Source organism: Elaeis guineensis, chromosome 6, assembly GCF_000442705.2.
Source record: "Elaeis guineensis isolate ETL-2024a chromosome 6, EG11, whole genome shotgun sequence".
Lineage (NCBI taxonomy): Eukaryota > Viridiplantae > Streptophyta > Magnoliopsida > Arecales > Arecaceae > Elaeis > Elaeis guineensis.
This window is the reverse complement of record NC_025998.2, coordinates 2424010-2436285: the sequence shown is the minus strand read 5'-3', so window position 1 is coordinate 2436285 and position 12276 is coordinate 2424010. Positions and strand designations below refer to the sequence as shown.

The following is a 12276-nucleotide window of genomic DNA, read 5'->3' as shown; positions in this document are numbered from 1 at the left end:
AATGTAATAAGAAATAAAGCAAGATTGGTTGCTAAAGGTTATAATCAAGAAGAAGGAATTGATTTTGATGAGACCTTTGCACCTGTTGCTAGATTAGAGGCAATTAGACTTCTACTTGCATATGCTTGCTTTATGAAATTTAAATTATTTCAAATGGATGTCAAAAGTGCATTTTTGAATGAATATATTGCTGAAGAAGTCTATGTAGAACAACCTTCAGGTTTTGAAAATCATGCTTTTCCTAATCATGTTTTTAAATTAAATAAAGCTCTATATGGTTTGAAACAAGCACCCAGGGCTTGATATGATAGGCTAAGCAAATTTTTACTTAATAATATTTTTCAAGAGGTAATGTAGACACAACCCTTTTCATTAAAAGAAATCAAGATGATATATTAGTTATACAAATATATGTTGATGACATTATCTTTGGGTCTACTAATGAATCTCTTTGTCAAGATTTTGCAAAGCTCATGCAGGGGGAGTTCGAGATGAGCATGATGGGAGAACTTACATTCTTCCTCGGACTCCAAATCAAACAAACAAAGGAAGGAATCTCCATCACCCAAAGCAAGTACACAAGGAATTACTCAAAAGATTTGGAATGGAGAACTCCAAAGCAATTGGCACACCCATGAGCCCTTCATGTAAGCTTGACAAGGATGAAGAAGGTAAAAGTGTAGACTTAAAATATTATAGAGGTATGATTGGCTCTCTACTATATTTAACTGCAAGTAGACCTGATATCATGTTTAGTATTTGTCTTTGTGCTCGATTTCAATCTAATCCTAAAGAATCTCACTTGAATGCTGTTAAAAGAATCCTTAGATATTTGAATGGTACTCAAACTCTAGGATTATGGTACTCTAAGGACTCATTAATTGATTTAATAGGATATTCAGATGCTGATTTTGCTGGATGTAGATTAGATAGAAAAAGTACTAGTGGAACTTGCCAATTTCTTGGAGTTAACCTAATCTCCTGGTTTAGCAAGAAACAAAATTCGGTAGCACTGTCTACGGTCGAGGCCGAATACATTGCAGCGGAAGTTGTTGTGCTCAAATCTTGTGGATTAAGCAACAACTCGAAGATTTTGGTATCAAACTTAATGAAACTCCCATAAGATGTGATAACACTAGTGCCATAAATCTTACTAAAAATCCAATTCGGCATTCTAGGTCTAAACATATTGAAATCAGGCATCATTTTATAAGAGAACATGTTCAAAATAAAGACATAATTCTTGACTATTTTGTACTGAAAAATAATTAGCCGACATCTTTACAAAGGCCCTAAGTGAAGATAGATTCTATGAAATTAGGAGAGAACTAGGAATCCTTGATCCATCTGCTTAAATGTCTCTCCAATCCCAAGGGTTCAATGTCAAAAACTCTTTGAACTCAATTCTCATCATTTCTCTTGGACTTAAAAGCTCAAAATTATCATTCTCATAATTGATCATTGAGCAAATATCCTTCTCCTATAGTTTCAAATTTTTGGAAATTGTTCATCATTTTTTCTGAATTTCTGTGAACCATTAGTCGACCCCCTAGGGTCGACCCAATGGCAAACTTGTAGTTTTGGCCAAAATCTCATGGACTTCTTCTTTTTGATTAAAATCCCATTCATTGAGCCGACCCATTCCACCGTCTTCTTCCTCCTCCAAAACTTAAGTCCCCTTCTTCTTCCTCCCCAAATCCAAGTCCTACCCCCAAGATTCTTCTCCCATCACCCCTCTCACCTCAAATCGACCCTTAGGAATCGATTTCATCCCCATCTCATCTCTTATTTGCAGCGGTTGGAGCGTGCCCTAGCTTCCACCCTTCTCCTCCAAATCGGAGTTTCACTCCTCCAAAAATTCCTATCCTTCTCCTAAAATCCCTCTATCTCTTCACACATTTGACCTCCCAAGACCCCTTGCTTGCTCTGGTGGTGGAAATGGCTCCAAAAATGAAGCTCCCACAAAGAAAGAAGTCGGTCCGCGAGTTGGAAGAGAGCGTGCGCAGGAAGAGACAGGCTTCTCAGACCTCATCTGCTTCCATTCCTGTTTCGGCATCTGCTCCAGGTTCTTCTCGGTCTCCATTAAGCCCCAGTAAAATTTTCTTATCTGTTAGAAAGGTAGAACCCGAAAAAAATGTAGATTTCAGATTTTTTGAAAAAGAGGGATTCTCCATTGGTTCAAAAATCAAAGATCAAGGTTGGAGATTTTACTGCTCTCTTAAAGAAATTACCTATGTGGATTTGGTTAGAAATTTTATCTGAACTTGAGCTATGGCAATGGAACAGTAACATCCACTGTTAAGGGTATAGATATCTGTTTAGATCCTGTACTTTTGGGAGAGATTCTTCATTTACCCTGTGAAGGATACTCAAACATGGAACTCCCAGTCAAGAAAGAAGGAATTAATGTGATTTTAGGAGGAACCTTCTCGGAAGCCTAAACAAACTAGAAGCCAAGATCCTTTCCATTGAGATGAGGATACTACATCAAATGGTAACAAAGCTTTTCTTCCCTAGAAGTGGTAGACATGACCTCCTCTCAGGCGAGACATCTGCATCATGTTTCATGTGATTACCCAAACCCCTCTAAACCTCCCAGCATTAATGATAGAAGCCATGAGGGAAACCCTGAATAGATCCAAGGCACATCTGCCTTTCGGTATGGCCCTCACTTTGGTATTCAGGAGGTTTGGAGTTAGTTTTGAGGGGAGGCAGCAGCTAGGCTTTCTCACTCTGACACCATCAACCAACATACTTTGCACCGCATGGGATTTACTAGGACTGATGGTGGTTGGATTAACGGTGCAGAAGAGAGAGTTGAGGACAGAGTTGAGGAAGAAGGTCCATCTTCACCTCTCCATGACATCAGGGCAGCATCTCCAGACATTCAGTTCGTTTCAGATCCCGAGGCTGGCCCATCAGAGTCTACTAGGAGGCACACTCCAGTCCAGCAGCCAGACAGCAGAGCACATCCCTCAGAGATCAGATTGGCTGATGACCAGATAGAGATGATCTCTCAGCGTGTGGCTTCCTTACTTTCTCGACAGTGGGGCACTTCAGCTTTTGCACAGGGATCCACATCACATGATGTATCTGATCAGACTTTGATCCCTCACATCTCCACTATCTTTCAGATGATTTCAGATTAGTCAGTTCTGATTCAGCAGCTTGAGGGTTATATATTGAGACTGACTGGGAGAGTACTTGACTTGCAGGGGCAAGTGTTAGCTCTGGCACATCCACAGCCACAGGAGTGCATCACTGAAGTCTCAGACCTATCTACGGAGGCAGCCAGACTTAGAAGAGTTTTGGAGAGTGGATTTGATTTCTAAGGAGAGAGATCAGAGGCTCTAGTGAGCATACATCCACCCAGTTTACTGCACTGCTACAGTCTGTTTCGAGAGCCTTGAACCTTCTAGATACCATCAGACTCTCTCTTGCAGTTCAATCTGTTGCTTCTCAGCCTTCAGGATCATCTCACCCGCCACTCGTGCCGGCACCTCCACTCGTGGCAGAGGCAGACGGGGTAGAGGTCGAGCCCTTGGTCGTGATCCTTCATCTCCTCACCCCATCTCCGATTCATCTGACTCTGATCCATCCAGTCATGAGCTCTACTAGATCCTTGTAGTTAGTCTTATCTTTAGTCTCTTTCTAGGATCTATCTTTAGTTTCTTTCTAGGATCTATCTTTTGAGCCATGTAATGATGTTGACTAATTGACTTTTTATTTTGGTACATGTATTGGAACAACTATATGGTATCAGTCACTTTTTGATTATATATATATACTCTTTGACTTTCAATGAATGACCTTCAAATTTAGTTGCTTTCAATTATGTGCATGCTTAAGATACTATGAATTGTAATCTGCTATCCATGATATCCAATGGTATATCTTTTATGTTTGCTGTATTCAGGGGGAGTAAAACAATACGCAACTAAGAAACAAGCAATAAAGAAGGAAGCTAAAGAAGTAACATTAGTAAAAAGGAAGTAAACAAAAGTAACATTAGTAAAATTAATTCCATCAAAAGAAAGAAATAGAGAAAATTTATTCAGAAAGGGGGAGTAAACAATTTTTTTGTTGATACCGTCAAAAAGGGAGAGAAATTAAAGAATCAAAAGCAAATTGAGCAATTGATAAAAGAAATTGCTAAAAGAATCAAAAGCAAATTGAGCAATTGATAAAAGAATCAAAAGCAAATTGAGCAAAATGTTAAGCATATGAGCAAATTTTCAAATTCTTAGGCATGCTCTGATACCAATTTAAATAATCAAATGACAAATTTTCAAGGCATGCTCTGATACCAAATTTAAATAATGAGCAAATTTTCAAAATGTTAAGCAATTGAGAAACAAGCAAATGAGTAAATAAGATATTTTCAAATGAGCAAAGAGCAAATTTTCAAAATTCTTAGGTAAATTCTGCTTTACTCTGATAACAAAAATTCTGCTCTGATACCAAAATTAAATAATCAAATGAGCAAAATTTTAAATTATTAAGTAATAGGCAAATTGTTAGGCAAATGAGCAACACAAGCAAATGGGCACATATATCACGTGCCAAAGAATCAATCTTCTTTTCAAGCAAATGCACTTATAAGTAATTTTTAATTTGGTAGCAAATTTTTATTTATCTTCAAACTACCTATGATGCATTTCATTCCTTTAAAATTCATGCTCAATGTTTCATATATATGCTTTTGCTCAAGTATTTTTCATCATCAAAAAGGGGAGATTGTTGCTCCTTGGATTGATTTTGATGATTACAAAGTATTTGAAGGGGTACTAATAATTTTTGCTTGAAAAAGACTTATTGCTTTTCAGGGGCAAAATCATAATTTCACCAAACCCTGATTTGAAAGCATCAAGTGATAGAACAAAAGATTTGTGATCCATTGGTGAAAATTTTATTATTTTTGGATTTGTATTTTGAAAGATATTCATGTTTGAAAAATATGAGTCGATCCCATGAGTCGACTCATGGCACAATGAGCTGATTGGCACGCAGACTTTTTGGCCGGCACAGGCTTGGCACAGCCTATAAGTCGACCCCATGGGTCGACCCCCAGACATGAGTCGACCCATGAGTTGACCTCTGCTATTTTTAGGTCAAATTTACAGAACCTTAGTTTCTGATTATTTTCTGGTTTTTTCCACAGAGGTCGACCCATGAGTCGACCCATGAGCATGAGTCGACCCATGAGTCGACCTCTGTGACGGGAATGTTCCGCAACGGCTAGTTTTTAACCCATTTTAAGTGCTTTTAATGCTCATTTAATGTGGTCTAACGGCTCTATTTCAGCCCAGATTGTTCTCCACCATTTTTAAAGCTATAAAAGGGACAAAAAGGTGGGAATCATCAAGAAGAATCAAGAAGAGAATTTTTGAAAAGAGATTTCAAGCATACTTTTCAGCCCTAAGCAAGAGCTCACTCAAAGCATTCAAGAAGCCTTTAATTCAAGCTTACCAACTCCTCAAGTGACATTCAAGTCTCCAACCATCTTGAGAAAATCAAAAGAGCTTTCTTCTCTTTGAGTAAAGTGTATTTAAAGCCTCATTCACTCATTAAAGGAGCTTCTTTTGTATTCTCTGAGCTATTGATTGTTATACTCTGTTTAAGCTATTGTTTTTATTTTGGAAGGGTTCCAAAACAAGGAAGGTTGATCCGAACCTTGAATCGGAGTGTATTGGGTTGGCTTGTATCCAAAATAAGTGGACTAGCTTGGGATAGCTAGAGTCGGAGTTTCTGACGTTTGTATTCAGGTTGAATACAAGTTAGTGGATTGAAATTCCAAGTAGGAGCTTGGAGAGTGGATGTAGGTGCAAGGTTGCACCGAACCACTATAAATTTTTTTTTTGTGATGTGCCTAATTGTTCTTCTTTAGAACTTCTTTATTCTCTTGTATTTTGCTTTTAATCATTAGCCTTGAATCAACTATACTCTCCCTATTTATATAGCTATTGTTAAACATTTTTCATAAGACATAAGTTAAGTTTAAAATTTTTAGAAACCAATTCACCCCCCTCTTGGGTTGCATAGCTGGGCAACAAAAGGTGAGGAAGGCCCAAATTATTGTCTGCTTGAGTTAAAAGCCGACTATAGTATCCAAAGCTCGGTACATCCTCCTTTTCAATATATAATTCTAAAAATCGATATTCTAAATATTTCAAAGAAAAGGTCAGCATTTCTTCGACATCTTCATTGTCATCAATTGGAACTAAGATATAATTGCTCTACATTAACTGTCCCGATAGATTAGGATATTTTTATTTCAATTTTATTTCATATTTTTCTTTGTCTAGAGAAATACTGCTGTATAATTGGTCTAATAATTCTTGACGTGATAATGATGAAGATACTCTAATCATTTGATTTGTAGGGTGATGTACTACACACCATTTTCATCATTCTGTATCATGCCATCATAATACAATAGTACACGAACTCGAGTACTAGCCATTTTCTCAAAGAAATCTATGGCAAAATCAAAATCAAAATATTTAGTATTACTAATTATTTTATCATTTCAAAAGATTTACATGATAAATACATCATACCATCAACAAATAGGTACAGATAGATCATATCCCATTCGAAAATTATATTAATTCTATAGATTAATTATATTAATCAAATGATATGCAAAAGAGATCGAAAAAATTTCGCAGTATTTCTCTTAGTTCTCTCCATACGACTGAAAATGCGTGAGGAGAACTAAAGAAAAATACTATCCGAAATTTTTTTCGAATCCTCCGCATATCATTTGAAAAATATAATTACCTATAGAATTAAATATAATTTTTAAACTGTCCAAACTGGATAATCAATTGACCAATGTATATATTTTACGATATCCGTATAAAAATATATAATCAAATATATATTTTATACGAATATCGTAGAATATCCTATATTGATCAACTGATGGTCTATATTTTTATGAAATACAATATATTTTAAAATTTTTAAATTATGATCGAATCAAATTTTAAAATAAATTTGAACTTAATGAGATAAAAATAAAAAATAAAAAATAAAAATATAAGGGCACCGTCGGAGATTGTAATTTGAAATGATGATTTTTATTTGAATTAAAATTAAAATTTTTATTTTTTAACATTTTGAATTATAATTTTTATTTCTTTTCAATGCTTTTTTATGGTATTTTTAATTTTTTTTACAACTATTTTTTTTACTTTTTTTTTTAATTTGAAATGATCGTCACATTTTTCTTCTGACCCATGGCTTCTCAACAAAATTGGCTCTACTTCGAGTATCGATCAGGGATCAAAAGCCCTAGACGATCGAGAGAGAGAGAGAGAGAGATGAAATTAAATCGAAAACCTTAGAATAGAGAAATGAGGGTGGGATTGAGGAAGGGAGAAGCGGATCAGTGCTTTCGATATATCTATAGCCTTTTTCTGCCTATAATCTTTTTTTTCTCTATAGCATAGCATGAATAGATCTTGAAGAGCTGCGATTCGGACTCAGAGCTCTCTCACGTGCTAGCGGATGGTGATACCACTTGGGGCGAGTTGATGTAGGTCTCGTTATATCGGAAGGGAAAGAAAGTATCACAAATTTACCCGAAATCAGACATTACTTTTAATATATTACTCCATAATTAAAATTAATCTTAATTGAATTGAAATATTATTTATAATGTTTGAGATGCTGCTAATTTTTGCTGGTGAGCGTCATACACCGTTACAAATCAATATCTCAGTTAACACTTAAAACTTATGGAAACAAAAATGTAAAGATGACCTGCAGTTAATATTTCCTTGTATATTATGTAATCGTGATCGTTATGAACTGGAGTGAAAAACAAGACAAAGTCTCTGCCCTGTTGAGGTGGAGGGCGAGAGAGACGCAACTAGAGCACCATTAGCTCGATGGGGTGGAGGGCTTGTTCCTCCTTATGTTGAGGTGGCCAGGCAAATAATGTGGTGAAAAATAATTGCCCAAATGCACCACTAAATTAGCACACCAAGTATGGGATATAATCTCTTGTTCTACTGCTCCGACCTAGACAACAGTGACGATGAGAACGATAGAGAGACTGGTGCCAATGAGATATCTAGTGGGGACCGCAGGAGTCTCATGCTTGCTTGGCTCTCGACCTTTAGGTCGGGTTCATACCCCTGTCCTGGTTCAAAGTGGATGATGAAGAGGAGGTGGCGATAGGATTGAGCACAGATCGAGTTTAATCGGGTGAGAGAAAATTTTATTTGATCGAACTCAAACGGCTTCAAAAAAATTCAACTTGCTGTCAACCATTTATTATATATAAATCATTTGAAATCAAAATGAACAATTTGTAACGGATTTGAATGAGTTGTGCGGTTTAGACTTCAATGTTAATCAAATGTTACTTTTAAGTCCAATATTGACTCATTTAATCTTATTTATTTTTTTTAATCAATTTAATGTAAAAAATACTTAAATCTTATAAGTTATAAATTTTGAACTTATTTTTGAATCTGTATATATATATATATATAATGATTACACGCTCCCCTTTTTACCAAGCCGAATGAGCAGGACTTAAAAATAGAACTAACTTTTTTGTGATTAAGAACTGACGTTTTAACAGTTATCTAAAATAAATCTTCTTTTCTGAAATCAGTCCATTTGATTTTACAGGCAATCAAGATCCTAAATGATGATATGAATTGTGACATTATCAAGATTGGTAACCTTGTACGCAACAAGGTATCACCCATCTTCTATACTTTTGTTTTTCTTTTCCTCCTTTTGTTTATTTTTTGAAAAAAAAATCCAGTGTTTTTCAGCAAGTTTCTTTTTAGAGAGCCTTGGTGTAATAGTAAGGTTGCTCTATTGTGACTTTGGAGGTTATGGGTTTGAAATATGAAACAGTTTATCCGTATGTGGGAGTAAGGTTGCGTATATCTGACCTGCCCAGATCCCGCAATGGTGGGAGCATTGTGCATTGGTCCTCCTTTTTAAGTTTCTTATATTTCTTATAGCATCACCTATGTATGATAAAAAAATGTTCAATACAACAAACATATACATAAGGATGCGCAGAATATTGAAACCATTGAAAGCCAAGATCTCTCATTTTGGATATAATTGGGTGCATGAAAGTTTTCTTCCCTCCTAGAAAGCTCACTTTGGGCATTTGGCAACTGTTTCTGTAACAAACCAAGACAAAATTCTGCATATATGAAAGTGTTATCATGACAAATATAGGCTTATCTTTTACTTGTAAATTGTATTCCATGCCCTCTTCTCCTTCCCGATGTATCATTTTTCTTTTTCTTTCCTTTCATTTAGAACAATTGGGAAGCTCAACCCACTTCCGTTACAGTTGTTGATACGATGTGTTATGACAATCTTTTAGATTATTTGCACCATCCATAGTCTTCTTCTTCTTCTTCTTTTTGTAGCTATGAATATTATGAGACGGGCATGCTTGAACTTGTATTACAAAGGAAGTGGTTCCTAAGCAAAAAAAATCTCCAGTGACATCCTTTTGACATGTTGATACTTAGGAAAAGCAGTTTTTTCATCAGTTTCATTAGAGAATGGACATGTCAGTAACTTAAATAGTTGACAAACACCAGTAAACAGTTTCATGAAGAGTTTTTAATGATTTCGCTGATATTTTGTTGACAATGCTCCATATGCCAGTGATTTGTTCCACTTGGTTAGTATTGTCCATAGCTTGCATTCACCAAAGGTAATTGCATAAAGATGGTTTCACTTCTTAACGTTATTATAAATTGTCGTACTGCGTAATGATAATGCATGTAACTGCTGCAAAGATAACTCTTTTATAGAAATCCTTCTTTATCTGTATACTTGCTTAATGTATTTCATTAATCAACTATTAACTTATGAAACTGTTATCACCTGCAGGAACGATTCGTGAAAAGAAGAGAATGCCTTTTAGGCCCTAATTTATCAACTCTTAAGGTATGTATTGTTATCAATCTAGTCATATGATCAATATGCTAATTTTTGCTCAGGCATGAGCATCACATATGTGCTTGTGCCTTATGATTCTTGAAGTCTACATTTCTTTTGTATTGCTTACAAGTTGTTTGCATATGCTGATAGGCCATTAAAATTTTGACTGGATGCTATGTATTGGTTCAGGTATTGTTTCGTTGCCTTCCTATTTTCCTTTAAGTTGCATATATGATGACATGGTTTTATCTTATATTATTGATAGACCTGACCTATCTTTATTTTTTCTTTGTACAATTGCTAGGAAAACACTGTTGCAGCCATGGGGTCATTTAAGGTCTAAAACAAGTTCGCAGGATCATGGAAGATTGCATCCAAAACGTGCAGCATCCCGTGTACCACATCAAGGTAAATTTAGCAACCTTGAAAGCACAGCCATCTAAGAAAAATAACTTAATGTAATTGCTGTATAGAGACATCTGGCCATACTTGATGGCTACTTAATGTTGTCTGCCATGTGACACAGATCCTCCTGATGAAGCGAGAACTTGCCAAGAATCCAGCACTAACCAATGAGAACTGGGATAGATTTCTCCCAAAGTTTAATAAGTATGAAATTTTGGGTCATATGTTTAGTTTAAACGCAAGAATTTAATGTAGGGTTTTGCTTTGCTTTATCCTATGTGTTTCCAATCTTGTCAGTCTCATTGTCATATGATTTATTTTCCAGGAAGAATGTTAAGCAGAGGAAAGTGAAGGCTAAGAAGAAGAAACCTTACACGCCGTTTCCTCCTCACAACAACCTAGCAAGGTAAAATAAAAATCACTTCTATATATTTTTATCTCTCATTCTTTTTGAATTTGCTTACGGCACATCCATTTTATCTTCTTTTAGAAGCATCAGATAAAATAAGGAAATGTGCATATATTGGTCTAGGATAACCGTTATTTTTCTTTTTTGAGATAGTATGCACAATCTCATAATTTCTTAGATCCTTGCTTACTTTTTTGGATTTCAGTTTATTTTTATATGGTAGAAGAAGCTATAGATAGATTTTGCTAGTAAATGATAACAATTGCGAATTATGAAGATGATGGCGTGGGTACCAGGTCACATTCTTAACAAGGTGATAAGATAAACAATGGATCACTATCACCAAACTAGAAAGAAAAAATGGAAGAGAGAGAAAGGACAGAAAGAGACACCTAAACAACATCTGCAAATACTAGATCCATGAAACTGTGTTGTTGCTTCATCTACCTATAAGCGTGCTTGAACTTTATCACACAATATCCATCTTGCAATTCTAAGTGAAAGTTGTGTTACTTTCACCTTTTCCATCCCTCAATAGAAGGCAAAGTGGCAGGATGCACCTAGCTTTCTTGCTGTCTTGTATTTTGACAGGGCCTAGTTGTCAGGACAGCAATGATTAATAGAACTCTTATAAGAATAAAGAAACTCTGACTGGCTAGAACTTCTCGCATTTACTATTTCTAGTATATTTACATTTGCTACCACTATAGTCTATTCTTTTATGCCAGCTGGACTTATGCTATATTTTGCATTGTCGCTGGGCTCCAAAGGTTTTCTGTTTGCTTAGTTGCATTTACTCTATAATTTGGCAATATGTCCGAATCGTATTGCTAAACGTATGATTGTCTTAACAGCACTAATAGGCAGCTGCCTTTCTTTTTTAATGGTTATAGTGAAGTTGTTGTTACATATTCACTTAATGATAAAATCATTTATGAACGTTCCATTGTATGGTAATGTGTGAATCTCATTTTTAGGCATTTAATAGATTATTTTCTCAAACATCTTAATGTGATCTTATATCTGTCCAAAGTATCTTATTATAGGCGTCTTTCTCTTTATTACGTTTTCACTTTCGATGTGAACTTGTTCTGGCTATAATTAATTTTTCATGAAATCTTTTAGATTGACCTTCAGAAAGTGGTGAGTATTTCATGAGCGGTGAAAAGAAATCAGCAAAGAAGTGGCAAGAGAAGCAGGAGAAGCAGGCGAAGAAGACAGCTGAAAACAAGAGAAAGAGGGAGGCTGCATTCATTCCACCGAAGGTGGTTGTTTAGAATTTGTTTGTCCTCTCTGTTTTTTTCTTTCAGAGTTAATTCTGAGTACTCATCTTTTTCATATTTGCATTCTTTTTTTATCTGGGGTATTACAGGAACCTTCTAGTCATGTTGCTGATTCTACTAAATCTGACAATGACAATGATGAAGTTGCAGCCATGGCAATGTCCTTAAAGATAATTGTAGTGTCTTTTTGCTTGTCAACCTTCATGTAGTAATTATATTAATATTTGTGATATTGTTCTG

The 12276-nt window shown here is 35.6% G+C and overlaps 1 long non-coding RNA gene across 1 annotated transcript; it reads left to right on the top strand.

Annotated features, from left to right (window-relative positions):
* Positions 1-10241: 10241 nt before the first annotated feature.
* Positions 10242-10734, top strand: LOC105047799 (uncharacterized). The gene is made up of 3 exons (XR_012142254.1): positions 10242-10347; positions 10466-10548; positions 10670-10734. It is a non-coding gene; the product is annotated as an uncharacterized lncRNA (long non-coding RNA).
* Positions 10735-12276: the final 1542 nt, after the last annotated feature.